General features: G+C 40.1%; 1 protein-coding gene across 12 annotated transcripts in view; it reads left to right on the top strand.

Annotated features, from left to right (window-relative positions):
* Positions 1–15,532, top strand: part of LOC139043319 (protein piccolo-like) — an 89,690-nt gene that overhangs the window by 19,365 nt on the left and 54,793 nt on the right. For 2 of the 12 annotated variants that reach the window (XR_011500400.1, XR_011500401.1), the window contains exon 3: positions 6,145–6,303. The exons of 8 other annotated variants lie outside the window; for them this stretch is intronic. The gene's annotated coding sequence lies outside the window, so the exon portion shown is untranslated. Of the gene's footprint in view, positions 1–6,144; positions 15,523–15,532 lie in introns of all 12 variants that reach the window. 2 more of the 12 variants (XR_011500399.1, XR_011500398.1) reach the window with 1 other exon arrangement.

Genomic DNA, 15,532 nt, shown 5'->3' with positions numbered 1-15,532 from the left:
TGGAGCATCTGGTGAAAAACGCAATAAAGCAAAGCGCGGTAAAGCGAGGAGCAATAAAGGAAGTGCTTTATTGCAAAATAAAGCAAAAATACAAGTGAGCCTGTGTTTTCAAGGTTCGTCTGTATTGGGGCGTGTGTCAGTGGCACGTCCTTTCAGCGTCCCGTTGTGCATTTATCCATTCATCAACTGATGGACGTCTGGGTTGGCCCACCTTTGGGCTGTGGTGCACAGGGCTGCTGGAACACGCGTGTGCGAGTCTTGGTGTGCAGGTGTAGGGTTCTCTCAGATATACACACCTAGGAGTGGAATTGCTGGGACACATGGCGACACCATGTTTAACGCTTTGAGGAGCCACAAGACCATTTCCCAAAGCAGCTGCCCCATTTTGCATTCCCACCGGCAGCGTAGGAGGGTTCCGATCTCTCACACCCTCGCCAGCACTTGTGTCTTGCTGATTGTAGACAGCGTGTCCTAGGGGGCACGAAGTGTCTCCTGGTGGTTTTGACTCGCATTTCCCTGAAGACTGTCATGTTGAGCAGCTTTTCATCTGCTTATTGGCTATTTGTGCATCTTCTTTGTAGAAATGTTTGTTTAGATCCTGTGCCCGTTCTTTAACTGGATTGTCACTTTATTGTCCAATTGTAAGAGTTCTTTATATATTCTAGATTCAAGTCCCTTATCCAATACTTGGTGTGCATTTTTTCCCATTCTCTGAGTTGTTTTTTCTTTTTTTTAATTATATGTACTCAGCACCTGAAAAACTGAGAATTGACCTGAGTCTTTTTTAACCTTTTCTTTTTTGCTGAGGAAGACTGGACCTGAGCTAACATCTGTGCCAGTCTTCCTCTATTTTGGATGTGGGCTGCTGCAACAGCATGGCTTGTTGAGCGGTGTGTAAGTCTGTGCCCAGGATCTGAACCCACCAACACTGGGCCACTGAAGCAGAGTGTGCAAACTTAACTACTGTACCACCAGGCTGACCCCTTTTTTCAGTTTTTGATAGTCTTCCATGATGCCAAAAAGTTTTTGTTTGTTTGATAAAGTTCACTTTATCTGTTTTTTCATTTGTTGCCCGTACTTTTGCCGTCATATCCAAGAAATCATTGCCAGATGCAAGGTCATGAAGATTTGCTTTTGTTTTTTCCTGAGAGTTTCTAGTTTCGGCCTTTACGTCTAGGTCTTTGATCCATTTTGAGTTAATTTTTGAATATAGTGATGCAGCGGTCAAACTCCATTTTTTACGTCTGGAAATCCAGTTGTCTCAGCACCAAGGCTGAAGAGACCATTCTTTCCCCGTCCAGCGGCCCTGGCCCCCTTGTTGAAAATCAGTTCCCCATAAATATGAGGGTTTAGTACTGGATTCTGATTCTAGCCCTTGACCTGTCCTTGTGTCTTTATGCCAGTTCCACCCTGTCTTGATTACTGCTGCTTTGTAGTCGGTTTTGAAATGGGACGTGTGAGTCCCTTCTCAAGCTTGTTTTGGCTCTCCGTGGACCCTTGCAACTCCTTATGGATTTTAGGGTCAGCTTGTCAGTTTCTGCAGAGACGCCAGCTGGGGTTCTGCTGGGCTCGCGTTGACTCTGTAGATCGGTGTGGGGAGTATGGCCGTCTTACTACTGTCTTCTCATCCGTGTACATAGGACGTCTTCCACTCATTTAGGTCTTAGTTTCTTTCGAAGATGTTTTGTAGTTTTCAAGTATAAGTTTTGCACATCTTCTGTTAAATTTGTTCTGAAGCATTTTATTCTTTTTGATGCTATTATAACTGGAATGCTTCTCTGAATTTTATTTTCAGCTTGTTCATTGCAAGTGTATAAAAATGCAATTAATTCCTGTGTACTGATCTTGTATCCTGCAGTCCTCTGAACTCATTTATTCGTTCTAATAGTGTTTTAGCGTATTCCTTAGGATTTTGTGTGTACATGATCATGTTACCTGCGGCTAGAAATAGTTTCGCTTCTTCCTTCCCGGTGTGGATCTGTTATTTCCTCGTCGCGCCCGACTGCTCTGGGAAGAACCTGTAGCGTGGTGTGGTGTTGATGTCCGAGAGTGGAGGTTCTTGATCCTGCCCTTGGGAAAAGCATCCAGTCCTTCACCGCTAAGCATGCTGTGAGCGTGGGTTTTCACAGATACCCTTTATCGGGTTGGGGACCTTCCTTTCCATTCCTGGTTTGTTCAGCGTTTTTATCAAGAAAAGATGTTAGCTTGGTCGGATGCTTTTCCTGTGTCTGTTGAGAGGCCCGTGTGGTTTGGTTCTTTATTCTATGGATGAGGTGCATTACGTGAGTTGGTTTTTCCAATGTTAAACCAACCTTGCGTTCTGGAGCAAATCCCACTTGGCCATCGTGTGTGGTCCTTTTTCTGCGTGGCTGGATTTCACTGGCTGGTATTCTGTGGATGGTTTTTGTGTCCGTATCCAGAAGAGATACTGGCTGGCAGTTTTCCTGTGATTCCTGTGTCTGGTTTTGGTATTAGGGTAACACTGGTCCAAGAGGAAGATCGGAAGTGTCCCCTTCTCTTCTGTTAGAGATCGCCTTTTTAAAGTATGTTTTTAAATTTTGTTTTATAAGTATGTAAAAACGTACATGGTTCCAAGGTCAAAACTCACAAACCAGATATATTCCCATAAGTCCAGAGTCTACCCCTGTCTGTTCAACTCTGCTCTCTTCCTCCCCCATAAGTAACAGTTTTCATAAATTTGGCTTATCCTTTATTTTTTAATATGAGCAAATACCTACAAATATACATCTGTGTATGTACACACATATTTAATTTCTTCCCTTTCTTGGATGAGAAGTAGCACGCTGTTCTATGCTTGGGTGTGTTCTCTCTGAACATTATGGGTGGCGATCACTCCCCATTGGCGAGGTGGTCCTCGCTTTGCATGTTCGTGTGGGAGCATGAAAGTGACCCCACGAGCTGAAACCTGTGTAGCTTTTCTACTTCTTTGGCGGCTTTCTCCGGGCACGGTTGCTGGGCGAGAAGCAGTGGGTGTCTGCTGTGGACAGTTTGGTGAGCTCCAGTGGGCCTGTCAAGCCGTCAGCACAGTCAGCATGATGAGCGTCTCCACTGGCCCCTAAACTCTGCTTCATTCTCATCCCTCCCGCCCCCAGCCCCAGGCTCCCTGTGGTCACTATTGATTAGGGATTTCTAGAATTGTACATAAACTAAATCATACTGCAGATACTTTCATTCTTTTTATGGTGGTAAAATTCACATAAAGTTCCACCAGCATTTTAACCATTTTAAGATGTACAATTCAGGGGCCTTTATTTCATAGACAGTGTTGCACAACCATTACCACTGTCTGGTTCCCGAACATTCACATCCCCCTACAAGGGAATCCCGGGTTCTGTAGCAGTCACTCCCCATTCCCCACGCCCAGCCCCTGGCAACCATGAGTCCCCTTTCTGTCTGTGGATTGGCCTGTTGTGTTTCAAAAAGATCTGGGCAAAAGTTTTGATACAAATGAAAATAAAACCAAACCCACCTTCCCTAAGCGTCATTTTTTAAGAACAGCCAGAGAAGTGTGATGGTTTGGTGCCTAAGCTTCCTTTCCTGCTGAAATTCTCATCCAGCCTGGCACCAACCTGAAGGAAATCACCTCACTCCTCATGCTCATCGCCCTTCCCTCTTGGGACCTGGGACCTTCCTCCCAGGACCGTGGGGTTAGGGGCTAATAATGGAAGTGAAGTCACTTAGAAAACACAGAAAAGCAACTTTAGGAGATATGTCACTTCAGGTAATCTAATCCCATCCATCAAACAAAATCTGCAAGTGTTTGGTGGTGAGGATGTGGTCTATTTTCCAGAAATCACAGACAGCTTATATTGCTTCCTGTGAAAACTTTTTCACCTCCTGTACAAGCTCCCATCCAACCCAAGTACGTTTCTTAAGTAGTCTCAACAGAAAAACTAACCTGAGAATGATTTAACGGGACTTTCAATTCTAAAAGATCCAGTGTCAAACGCTTTATGATCAACTTCCTTTGGCACCGCAGAGCCCACGGCCTCAGCACGCTCTCCCGGCTGCATCCTCTCTCTCATTGCCTTCTTCACAGCAGCGAGGCGACCCCCATCTGCGATCCCAGCATCATCATGTTTTGGTTCACTCGCTATACCCGAGACAACTTTTTCCTACAAAGAGAAATTATGACATTTACTAAAGCAACTCATTACCATCTTATAAGAAAAATGAATAAAGCATGCCTAAAATATTTCACACATCCATCTTATGCTTATCAAGTTCCTAGTATGTGCTAAACATGCTGGGGGTCAAAGGTAAAGGACAAAGTTCCTGCCCTCAAGGAGTTAGTTGTGGTTGTCGTTTAATGTAAACAAAGATAGGACCCTTCAACATGTCTAAAAACTGATGGAAAAGAGAGAACAAGGCTAACTGATGGGATGAGAGGTCAATGACTAAGAGATCTGGGGGAATGGTTCCAAAGTACAGATAAAAGATTAGTTTGATTTTAACTGTTCAGTAGTCTTAACGGTGGCCTATAAAATAATGTAGGAGAGAAACACTGGTGGTAAGGGGCAGAATTACAAGGCTCCGACATAATGCTGTCTTGACACAGCCGTTATCTGCGTCACTGATGGTGTTATGTCCCCAGGACTAAGCACCCGATAAGAAATGCGCACGGCAGGTCCAAATGTCCCAGCATCCTTCCTGTTTAACAGACTTGAAATTCATTCAATCAATCTCGTCACTGTCCTCAGGGCCTTTGTCATTAGTAAGACATTACTAACGTCTTACTAAGACATTACTTCATTAGTAAAATAAGGAGACTTCATTAGTAAAACAATCCTACAATAATCCTTTAATACTCTAACATCTTAAACTCCTAAGACAGAATTCAAAACAGAGTTTTTATTTGGATTACACAGCATAATAAAGTACCAGTTTAGAAACCTGATTTTACAACCAGAGGCATTTTTCTAAAATCTAAAAGAAAAAGTGGCAGGGCTCCAAGCTGGCTTGAGAAGTAGCAATTCTGAACCAAAAGCTTGGAGTTAAAATATTTTGGGAAAAAAATTAGTACAAATAGATAAGAATGGAATCTATCATGTCAACAAAGCCAATTTTACAGAGAAAATAGGAAATTTTACATGATAAAATTTGGGAAGAAGAGAGAGAGTCTAAGAGTCATTGTTCCTCTTTTCTACTTAAAAAGTTCTTTCATTTTGAAATATATCACGCACAAGAGTATAGAAAGCAGAGATGGCATAACCTGTGGGTTAAGAACATGGGTTCTGGAATGAGAAACCCAGCTCCACCCTGGGCACGTGCTCGAGTCTTCCTGGCCTCAGATTCCCCACCCGGGGATAACGGCACCCACCTCACAGGACTGTTGTGAGGATTAACTGAGTCAATGTGTGTGAGGGCCTGGGAAGCATAGTTGGCACATTATATAAATTATGTACTACTGCTATTATTACTGCAAAACAATGTATAGGTACAGTTTAAAGAATAAAACACACTGGTACATACCGTTACTTAGCAACTCAGAAGCTCTCAGGAGGACCAAATCCAATCTCAGCCCCACCTCCCCCGCCAGAAATAACCATCCTGAATTTTGTGTTGACCTTTCCTCACTCTTTCAAGACAATCAGGACATTGTAATAGATGACACGTTTTGTGAAATGAAAAACCTGAAGCTAAATGTTTCTAAAGCTTAAATTCATTAAAGTAAAAGTCTATATTAGAAATCCACAAATTTACCTGAAACACATCTTTGCTCGTATTGCTGGCTTTCTCCCATCCACACTCCTCAAGTATGGTCAGATTGTTGAATTTCTGGCGTAGATCCTGTATCTGTTAATAAATGAAGCACAAGTTTATCAGATTAATGCTAACCATATTAAATTTACAAATTAATGCCCAAAAGCTTCAAACAAATTGACAACGACTTGGACTGGTGACATAAAATTAGACTGTCATTGTCAATTTTGTATTCAAATGAATTCTTATGGTAAAATTGTTCATTGTTATTTTATGTTAAAAATCTACATAAAGGATGTCATATGTGAATAACTCCCAAACTATTTTGATGACTAAAATGGTAGGAGAGATATCCTAAATTATACAGTGTGAACACAATCTCTCCGTTTTTTTTTTGTTTTTTTGTTTTTTTTTTTACAGTTTATTTATCCCTTCTCCTACTGAGGAGCATATCCATTGCTTCCAAGTCTTGGCAATTATGAACAATGCTGCTATAAACATCTGTGCACATGTTTGTCTGGACACAGGTTTTCAGCTCATTTGGGCAAACACCAAGGAGCGTGACTGCAGCATCGTATGGTAAGACTCTGTTTAGTTTTGTAAGAAACTGCCAAACTGTCTTCCAAAGTGGCTGCACCATTTTGCACCCCCACCAGCTATGAATGAGTGCTCCTGTTGCTCCACATCCTCACCAACATCCGGTGCTGTCAGCGGTTTGGATCTTTGCCATTCTAATAAGTGTGTACTAGTGTCTCATTTTACTTTTAACTGGCAATTCTCTAAGGGCATATGATGTTGAGCATCTTATCTTTTCATACACTTACTTGCCATCCATCTGTCTTCTTTGATCAAGTGTCTGTCTGTTCAGTTCTTTTGTCCATTTTTAAATCAGGTTGCTTGTTTTATCATTGTTGAGTTTTAAGAGTTCTTTGTATATTTTAGAAAACAGTCCTTTATCAGATAGGTCTTTTGCAAAAGTTTCCCCTAGTCTGTAGCTTGCCTTCTCTTTCTCTTGACATAATCTCATTTTATTTTCATTTTTATTGTTTTGGTGAGGAAGATCGGCCCTAACATCTGTTACCAATCCTCTTCTTTTTTCGCTTGAGGAAGACTGGCCCTGAGCTAACATCTGTGCCAGTCTTCCTCTATTTTGTACGTGGGTCACCACCACAACATGGCTTGATGAGTGGTGTAGGTCCATGCCTGGGATCAGAACCCGCAAACCCTGGGGCAATGAAGTGGAGTGTGCCAAATTTAACCACTATACCACTGGGCTGACCCTGGCACAATCTCATTTTAAAGGATTCAAATAATATACATACTAGCAGGATGGGAATGTATGATCCCATCCTTCTGGTATTTCCAATCTCCTCAAAGTGGTAACCACTGTCAACAGTTGGGTAAATATGCTTTGAGTCTCTGTTTATACAAATAGGTACTCTATTTGCATTTATACAAATAGGTACTCTCAATCTCCCTTTCTCAAAAAAATTTAAATGTCAAAAAGACTCAGGATTACACTTATGACCAATTGATTTTCAACAAAAGTGCCAATGCAATTCAGTGAGGAAAAGATAGTTTTTTCCAACAAACAGGACTGAGAAAAGTGGATATCTGCAAGAAAAAATATGAATTTGGGCTCTTTCCTACACCATACACAAAAATGAACTCCAGAGCCAGCCCTGATAACCTAGTGGTCAAAGTTCAGTATGCTGTGCTTTGACAGCCCAAGTTCAGTTCCTGGGTGTGGAACCACATGACTTGTCTAGCAGTAGCCATGCTGTGGTGGCAGCTCACACAGAAGAACTAGTAGGACTTACAACTAGAATACACAATTATATACCAGGGCTTTGGGGAGGAAAAAAAAGAGGAAGACTGGCAACAGATTTGCTCAGGGCAAATCTTTCCTAGCAAAAAATAATTAATCACAACTTAATTTTTTTAAAAAATGAACTCCAAATGTTCACAGACCTAAGTGAAAGAGATAAAGCTTTTAGAAGTAAACATAAGATAAAATCTTTGTGACCTATGGTTAGGCAAAAAGAGTTCTTGGAAATAATGCCAAAATCACAACATTAAAAAAATTGATAAACTGAACTTCATCAAAATTAAAAACAGCTGTGTTCCAAAAGATACCATTAAGAAAATTAAAGAACAAGCCACAAACTGGGAGGAAATATTTGCAAATATTTCTGATAAAGGACTTGTATCCAGAATATACAAAGAACACTTACAACTCAATAATAAAAAGACAGACCCAATTAAAAATGGGCAAAAAGATTTGAATAGATATTTCACCGAAGACGACATACAAATGTCTAATAATAAGCACATGAAAAGATGCTGATCATCATTACTCATTAGGGAAATGCAAATCAAATCTACAATATGACAGTTCACACCCCACAGGATGGCCAATACTAAGAGAGACAGGAGCAAGCACTGGTGAGGATGCGGAGCAACAGGAGCTCTCACACACTGCTGGCGGGCACGTGAAAGGGTGTAATCAATTTGGAAAGCAGTTTGGCAGTTTCTTAAATAGTTAAACAGAAATTTACCACATGATCCAGCCATATCTACCCAAGTGAAAGAAAACATGCCCACATGAAGATTTGTAAGTGAATATTCATAGATTATTCGTAATCGTCAAATAGTGGAAATGTCCATCAACTGGACGATACAGACTGATGTCTCCATGAACCGCTACTCAGCCATGAAAGGAACAAAGTACAGGCATGTGCTGCAACATGGAGGAACCCCAGAGACACCACGCCGAGGGAAAGAAGCCACATACAAAAGACCACTATTGGGTGATTCTTAGAATGAAACGTTCAGAAAAAGCAAATCTACAGAGACAGTAAGGAGACTCGTGGTTGCTTGGGACTGGGAGTGGCAATGGGAACTGACTGAAAACAGGCAAGAGGCATCTTTCTGCGGTGAGGAAAACGTTCTAAGTTTGGATTGCAGCGACGGTTGCACAACTCTGTAAATTTACTAAACATCATTGACTTTTACACTTAGAATGGGCAGATTTTATCATATGTAGATTGTTTATCCTCAGTATAGCTCTTTAAAATAAATAAAAGCCCCAGGAGCCAACTTGAAGAGGCTCCCACTGGCCAAAACTGGGAAATGAGCATCACTAAAGATAATGACTGTAAAAGATGCCAACACAAATACTTTTAAATCCATAAAATAATTATGATACTAAGAAAGACAAAATTAATTGGTCACCATTGAAGGATGCTAGTGAACCAACTCATTATTATGTCAACTGGTCATAAAGTGACTCCATAAACACTATTCACTTCTGCGCCATATAATTACCAGAATATTGTGTTTCTTCACATTTTTCTCTAGACTTCATCATTGCTTTGCTTTTTGTTTGCTTAGTTTTTTAATGTATCTATCATCAATTTGCCTCTAAAGTCTGCACAGTATGTATAAATTCCCTCTTAATACAACTAGAAAAGCAAACCACTCGGGTATTCTGTTCCGTTCAGCCTCAGAGACAGTATCTCGCCGAGCCCCAGCCTCCTGCTCCAGTCTGAACAGCTGCTTCCTAAGCCTGCTGCTCACCCTCTTTACTCACCTCAGCCACAATTCCCTTAGACTTTTTGGGGATCTGTCCCAGCTCCTTCCCCTTTCTTGGCTTACTCCCTCATTTTTGTGAGGGCCGTTCTCAGTTTCCTGAGAAAGGGTGCCTGGGAGGTAAAATTTCAGACTGTGTGTGTCTGAAACATGCCTTTCCACCCTCAAGCGTGACTGGCTGGGTATACAACACCAGGCTGAGTGTTATTTTCCCCGAGAAGTTCGAGGGCCTTGTTCTCCCAGCTTTCGATGTCGCTGTTGAGAAATCTAGGGATATTCTGATTTTTGACCTTTTGTATGAAACTTGTTTTTGCTCTCTGGAAGTTTCTAGATGTTTCTCCTCATCCCAAGAGTTGTACAATTATATTTCATTGTGCATTGGTGTGTGTCTACACTGACATACAGTGCTAGGCACTCAATGGGCTCCTTCAATCTGGAATTCAGGTCCTCCAGTTCCAGGAAAATGTCAAACTATTTCATTGATCATTTCCTCTCCACTATTTTTTCTGTTCTCTTTTTCTGGAATCCCTGTTATTTGGATATTATACTTCCTAGACTGGTCCCCTTAATATTCTTATCTAGTCTCTCCTCTTTTATCTCTCTCTTTTTGCTCTAATTTATGGGAGATCTCAGCTTCATATTCCATCTTTCTAGTGAATCTTACATTTCTGCTCATATAGTTTTTAACTTCAAAGAGCTCTTGTTGTCGTTCTCTGAATGTTCTTTTTTGCATAGCTGTTCTCATTTGGCAGAAAAAATGCCTGGTCTCTTTGAGCATATTAACACTTGCTTTTAAAGTTCTTTCTCCTGGATCAGCCCACGGCCTCATCCAGACAGCTTCCTTCCTGTGCTGCTGCGGCCCCTTCTTCCAGGTTTCGGGCTGTCTGCAAATGTCTCATGGTTCTTGGCCACTGGTTCTTGAATTAGTATTTTATATGCTTATTTCTAAAATAAGCTCAAAAAGCTAGAAATTGTCATCTCCCTACCTTCACTGATTTTCCTAGTAACGGCCTCTATCAGCGCTTTCTACACCAGATTGGTATGAGGGCTATGTCTGACTCTGATAAAACTATAAACTCCTCTGGGGTAGAGAATGTGCCTATTTGTCAGCTCCTCATACAACGCCTGACACACAGCAGGGACAATAACTGCTCGATGGACCCAGCTACTGAAGACTCGTCCTCATTTTCGCACACATGGAATCATCACAGACTAGGCAACAGCTGAATAGAATCTCAATTTCCAACCCATATAGAAATTACCCTGACAGTATGCAGGAGGAGGGGACAGCAGCCATAAAATTTAGACAGTGCTTTACAGTTTGTAAAGGGGCTAATATCTCCTTTAATATTACAGATACCTAAGCAGCCTCTACTACTCCCATTTTACTACTGTTACCTCACTTCCAAAAACATGCGACTCGAAAGTTAAGCCATTCCAAATCCTGGCCACATACCTGAAGGCTGGCCATGTTCCAGAACCCATCCAGGTCTGCACAGGTGGTATCCTTTTTGCCTCATTTGTATTCCAAATTGTCCACCAGTTCTTCAAGCCGTTTGAATATTTCTGCCTTAAGGAGTCTTTTTTGACCAACTGCGAGGGGAATAAGATCTTCTGCTAAGGAAAAGATGAGATTTTTAAAAGCTAGAGAACAAAACAGGACCTTGATTGCAAGTCAGCCAGCTGATAAGACGACCTCACCCCAAATATCCTGGGGCTTCCAGAATCAAACTCTTACCTTAAAGCAAAACAAAAAAACATCGACTACAAAACTTTGTCATACCAATACTGAGCATTAACTGTCTGCTTCTGTTCCCACTAAAACGTAGCAATATTCATTCTCATATATGTTGCTACATAGTAAACAGCATTCTGCTCACCTTGTATTTTACAAGAATTCAACCTCAAACAACTCACTGTACATCAGCATCTAAGGACTTCACACAGCACACAAATGATTTTTTCTAAAAAGCTTCTCCAAATAAGATTAAGGAAATATCAGAAAATTTGTTCCATATTTATTTAGGTCATTTTCATTCAGAAAATATTTTGCATAATTAAACAATACTAGATATAGATGTCACTCAAAAAGTCATAAAAAATCTAATAATAAAATAGGCAAACGTTTAACTCCCAGGAATGATTGCTAACATTCTAATTACTTACACCTTATAAGTCATCTACCATTTTAGCACAGAGATACTAGTGAACGTATGTTGAGAAATGAAAAGTCTTGCTATTTTGATTAACAAAACTATAAAGTTCGGCAACACTAGATTTTTGTTTCAGATAAATGTAGACATATTAAAATAAACAATGCAGAGCCACCCTGATGGCCAAGTGGTTGGGTCCATGCACTCACCTGCAGCAGCCCAGGGTTCACTGGTTCAGATCCTGGGCCCAGACCTACACACCGCTCATCAGGCCATGCTGTGCTGGCATCCCACGCAGAAGAACTAGAATGACCTACAACTAGGATATACAGCTATATGTCAGGGCTTTGGGGAGAGGGAAAAAAAGGAGGAAGACTGGCAACAGATGTTAGCTCAGGGCCGATCTTCCTAAAAAGAATAAATACATAAATAAAATAAAATAAACAAAGCTAAGACAAAAAACATAAATGTTCCCTCCCCTTTGTTTGGAATCTATACTTCAAGCTTCCTTTCCCACTCAAGGCAGTCGGTCAATATTAATTCCTCTCTTTCATATCAGAGAATCTTTCTAAAATTATGACATGTTTCAGCTTTACAAATGTTTCTCATACTAATATCTAAGTATTAGCAATATGACACTTATACAATAGCGATTTTCCAGAGCTGATGCTTATTTTATGAACTGTGATATATTAAAATCCATAAATACAAGTTGATATCCTATACATGTCCATCTTTCTACACCTAAAACTTACGTGGATGGTTAATGCCAAGAGCAACTTTCCAAGCTAATATTTCTAGTTCTTTCCGTTCTCATTTATCAGAGATGAAACAGAAAGAACCAGACATGCCTGAGTTCTGTCTTTACTTCTGGTATTGCCCATGGAACTGAGACCAACCCAACTGCCCAGAGTAAGTTGAAGCTAAACCCTGTAAGACTGGAATTACAGTGTCAGGGCCTCACAGATTCTAATTAGTAGGCTTTGCTTGTCCAAGGGCGGTAGTTCTCAACACTGGTCAATTTTGCCCCCCAGGGGACATCTGGCAGTGTCTAGAGCACCTTTGTCACAAACCAGAGGAGTGCTACTGGTCTGGGACGTTACACAACATCCTGCGATGCAGAGGACGGCCCCACAACAAGAATTATCCAATCTGAAATGTCAGTAGTGCAAGTTGAGAAACCCCGGCCCAAGATAAATTGACTCTGTCTCTTTATAAAAAGCATCTTAGCAGGAGAAACTGAGGATAGTTTTTTTTCTTAGAAGAAAAAATTAGCTGTTTATATCTAATGAAAACTTAATTAATGAGAAAGGAGACTTGTCTTAGATCCGACATTATTTAGTTGGGTAAATTGCTTATTATCTCAATGTCTCAGTCCAACAACACGGTGGACTAGCTCATCTCTAAAATCCCTTACAATCATAAAACCTTACGTTCTACAAACAGCTGAAGTGGCTCTGAAATATACTCATTCATAATAGAACAAATGAGTATTAAAAGTATAGGAAGATAATATTTCTCCTCTATTTGATTGTCAAAGCCCAAAAAAGTGGTTAGTACTGTATTGGAAAAGATGTGAGAATCTCCTTGCTACATTCACTCAAGAACATAGTATGTCATCATTTCCTGTGTGATGTGGAGCGTTGGGGCCTTTCTCCAGATGCAGTCCTCTGATCTGTGTCCAAGGCATTTAGGTGACATGGCTTTTAGGTTCCCAAACAGGAACTCTAATTTTCAGTCTTCATAGTTGGAGAAACATAATCCTATCTTATGATTTAGTGGGCCAAGGAGCCTACCATCATCTCCCTCTATCCTTCTTTTGTAAAATAAACATTAACTTAGTTTCTTTGTTTGAAAAAAAGGTATGATAAAATAGGAACTCCCATATTTTGCTGAGGGAATGTAAATTGAGGTCTTTATTTATTTGCACAGGAGAGGATTGAAAAGCATCCAGGCTTGTTTTTTGCAGGCTTGACAGTAATACTACCAGACTGAACTCAATGGAAACAACCAGCAACAGGGACCTACTAAGTAAATCGTGGTGTAGCCATACAATTGGATACCATGCGGCCATTAAAACACACACAAAAACAGCATGAGAAAGTTCTTAAAGGACTCAAATGGAATATCTCCTACATTTAACATTAAATGAAAACAGAATAGTATGCTACTGTTTACATTTAAAAAAAGTTTATCTACATATGCATTATGTATCTCTGGAAGAATTCACAAGAAATGAATAACACTTGCCTCTGTGGAAGGTTCGAACTGTAGGGTTGGGAGCAGAGTTGGAAAAAAGGCTTCTCACTTGTACCTCTTTCTATCTTTTAAGTTAGCAACCACATGAATATACTAGCCATTGAAAAAGATTTTTAATTTAAAAGATAAATAAAAATCACTCAAGGTCAGTTTCCTCCTAATTCATCTACGTATTATATTAAGGTTAAAATAGTTTAATTTTGGTTTTAAATGTCTAGACATTAATACAAAATGCTTACACTGGGAACAAACGCACAGACCTGAAATGCAGCACATGTCGCTGCTGAGATGTCTGATCCTCCTTTATTTCAAGTGATGGGACTTCTTTTATTGGAAAGCCATGTAAATTTTCAGTAGTATTTTCATTTTTATTTAAGACACGATCTATAGATTAAAGAAAACATTACATATACATTTCAAAGCAGCAACTCCTATAACGACATCCCCCACAAGACAAATTTCTTAAATCCTTCAATTTTTTCAACATTGAAATTTAAAATTGTAAATAAATTTAAAATTTAAATAAAATTTTATTTCTGCCTCAAAGATTTCATTCATCAGATCTCCTTTTACAGTGTCTCTCAATGTTCTTCATCTCTTGAAATTTACATTTCGGTCCCCCTCTCAGTCTGCAGTCCTCATTCCAGCTCTGTTTCCAGATAGCCCTCCCCATGCTTTTCCGTCTCTTCTGACCCTGAGATCACACCCTGAGCTACATGGTGAGACACATGGTGGAAAAGACTCTAAACGATCTCTGATAAACCATAACCCAGAGAAACAAGTAAAAAATTCATGAAAATACCATACCTGTGCTCCCAACTGTCAGAGAACTCAAAGGACGGCGTAATTCGTCGGAATCTTGATGTACTGAAGTTTCACTTTTGTGTGCCAACATTTCTTTTGTTACTTCTGGAGCCTCATCACTAAGCAAGAGCAAAAATACACTTCGTAAAACATGAACCCATACATCTCACTGAAGGATTTCAAAATTATGTTGTTTTTTAAAAACATGGGATAAAATAGAAATATGTTTCTGTTTTTTAAAACATGTCTAATCTAGAGGGAAAAACCGTAAACACCTCCAGCGGGAAGGCCCGTCTCTGCCCCCTGTGATGAGATCCACAGATGCAAAGCCCTCTCAACCGGACATACACACTTAGGAGTCTCAGATGCCGCAGAGCAGTTCTCGGTCAATCTGCCGCCAGCCAGCCTTTGGAAAGCAACCTTGCCATTTCTTGTAAAGATTCAAACTGATTTTTTCTCCCCACTTTACAAGTTAATCATTTTGTCTTTTGAGATAGCTTTTATAAAGTAGTACTCAGTAAAAAAAACACAAACAAAAAAATCCAAACCATGTCTGAGCTGCAGTATAGCAATTTCTTCTTTCTAAAAATTTATTTCTAAGTGTTGCAATTAAGTCACTTCTTAAAAGCAAAAAAAAGCAAATTGAATCGTGAAAATAATAATGCACAGAAAATATCAAATCTGTCAAATACATTATTGTATCCTTCTGAAAAATTTTTTGGAGAGGTCAAATTTTCATGATTTGTAATGAACATAGTTTACTAACTAAATAACTTAAAAAGCACAGGCCAAATTTAAGAAAGGCATTCGTTCTCCATGTCAGCAAGGAATTCATTCATAACATCTCATTCTGTCACTGGCTGTCAAAGTAGCGGTGCTTGTTGGAGTCTAGGTGTTACGTCATAGCTCTTCAGACCATCTGGTGGCCGAAACAGAAAATCTACTGGTGCGAAGGATGGCCTCCCTTTCACTTCTGCAGGATTTGTCTCAGGTAACTTTTC

The sequence above is a fragment of the Equus asinus genome, unplaced genomic scaffold (genome assembly GCF_041296235.1).
Source record: "Equus asinus isolate D_3611 breed Donkey unplaced genomic scaffold, EquAss-T2T_v2 contig_2, whole genome shotgun sequence".
Classification (NCBI taxonomy): Eukaryota; Metazoa; Chordata; class Mammalia; order Perissodactyla; family Equidae; genus Equus; species Equus asinus.
This window is presented reverse-complemented; position numbering and strand designations above follow the sequence as displayed.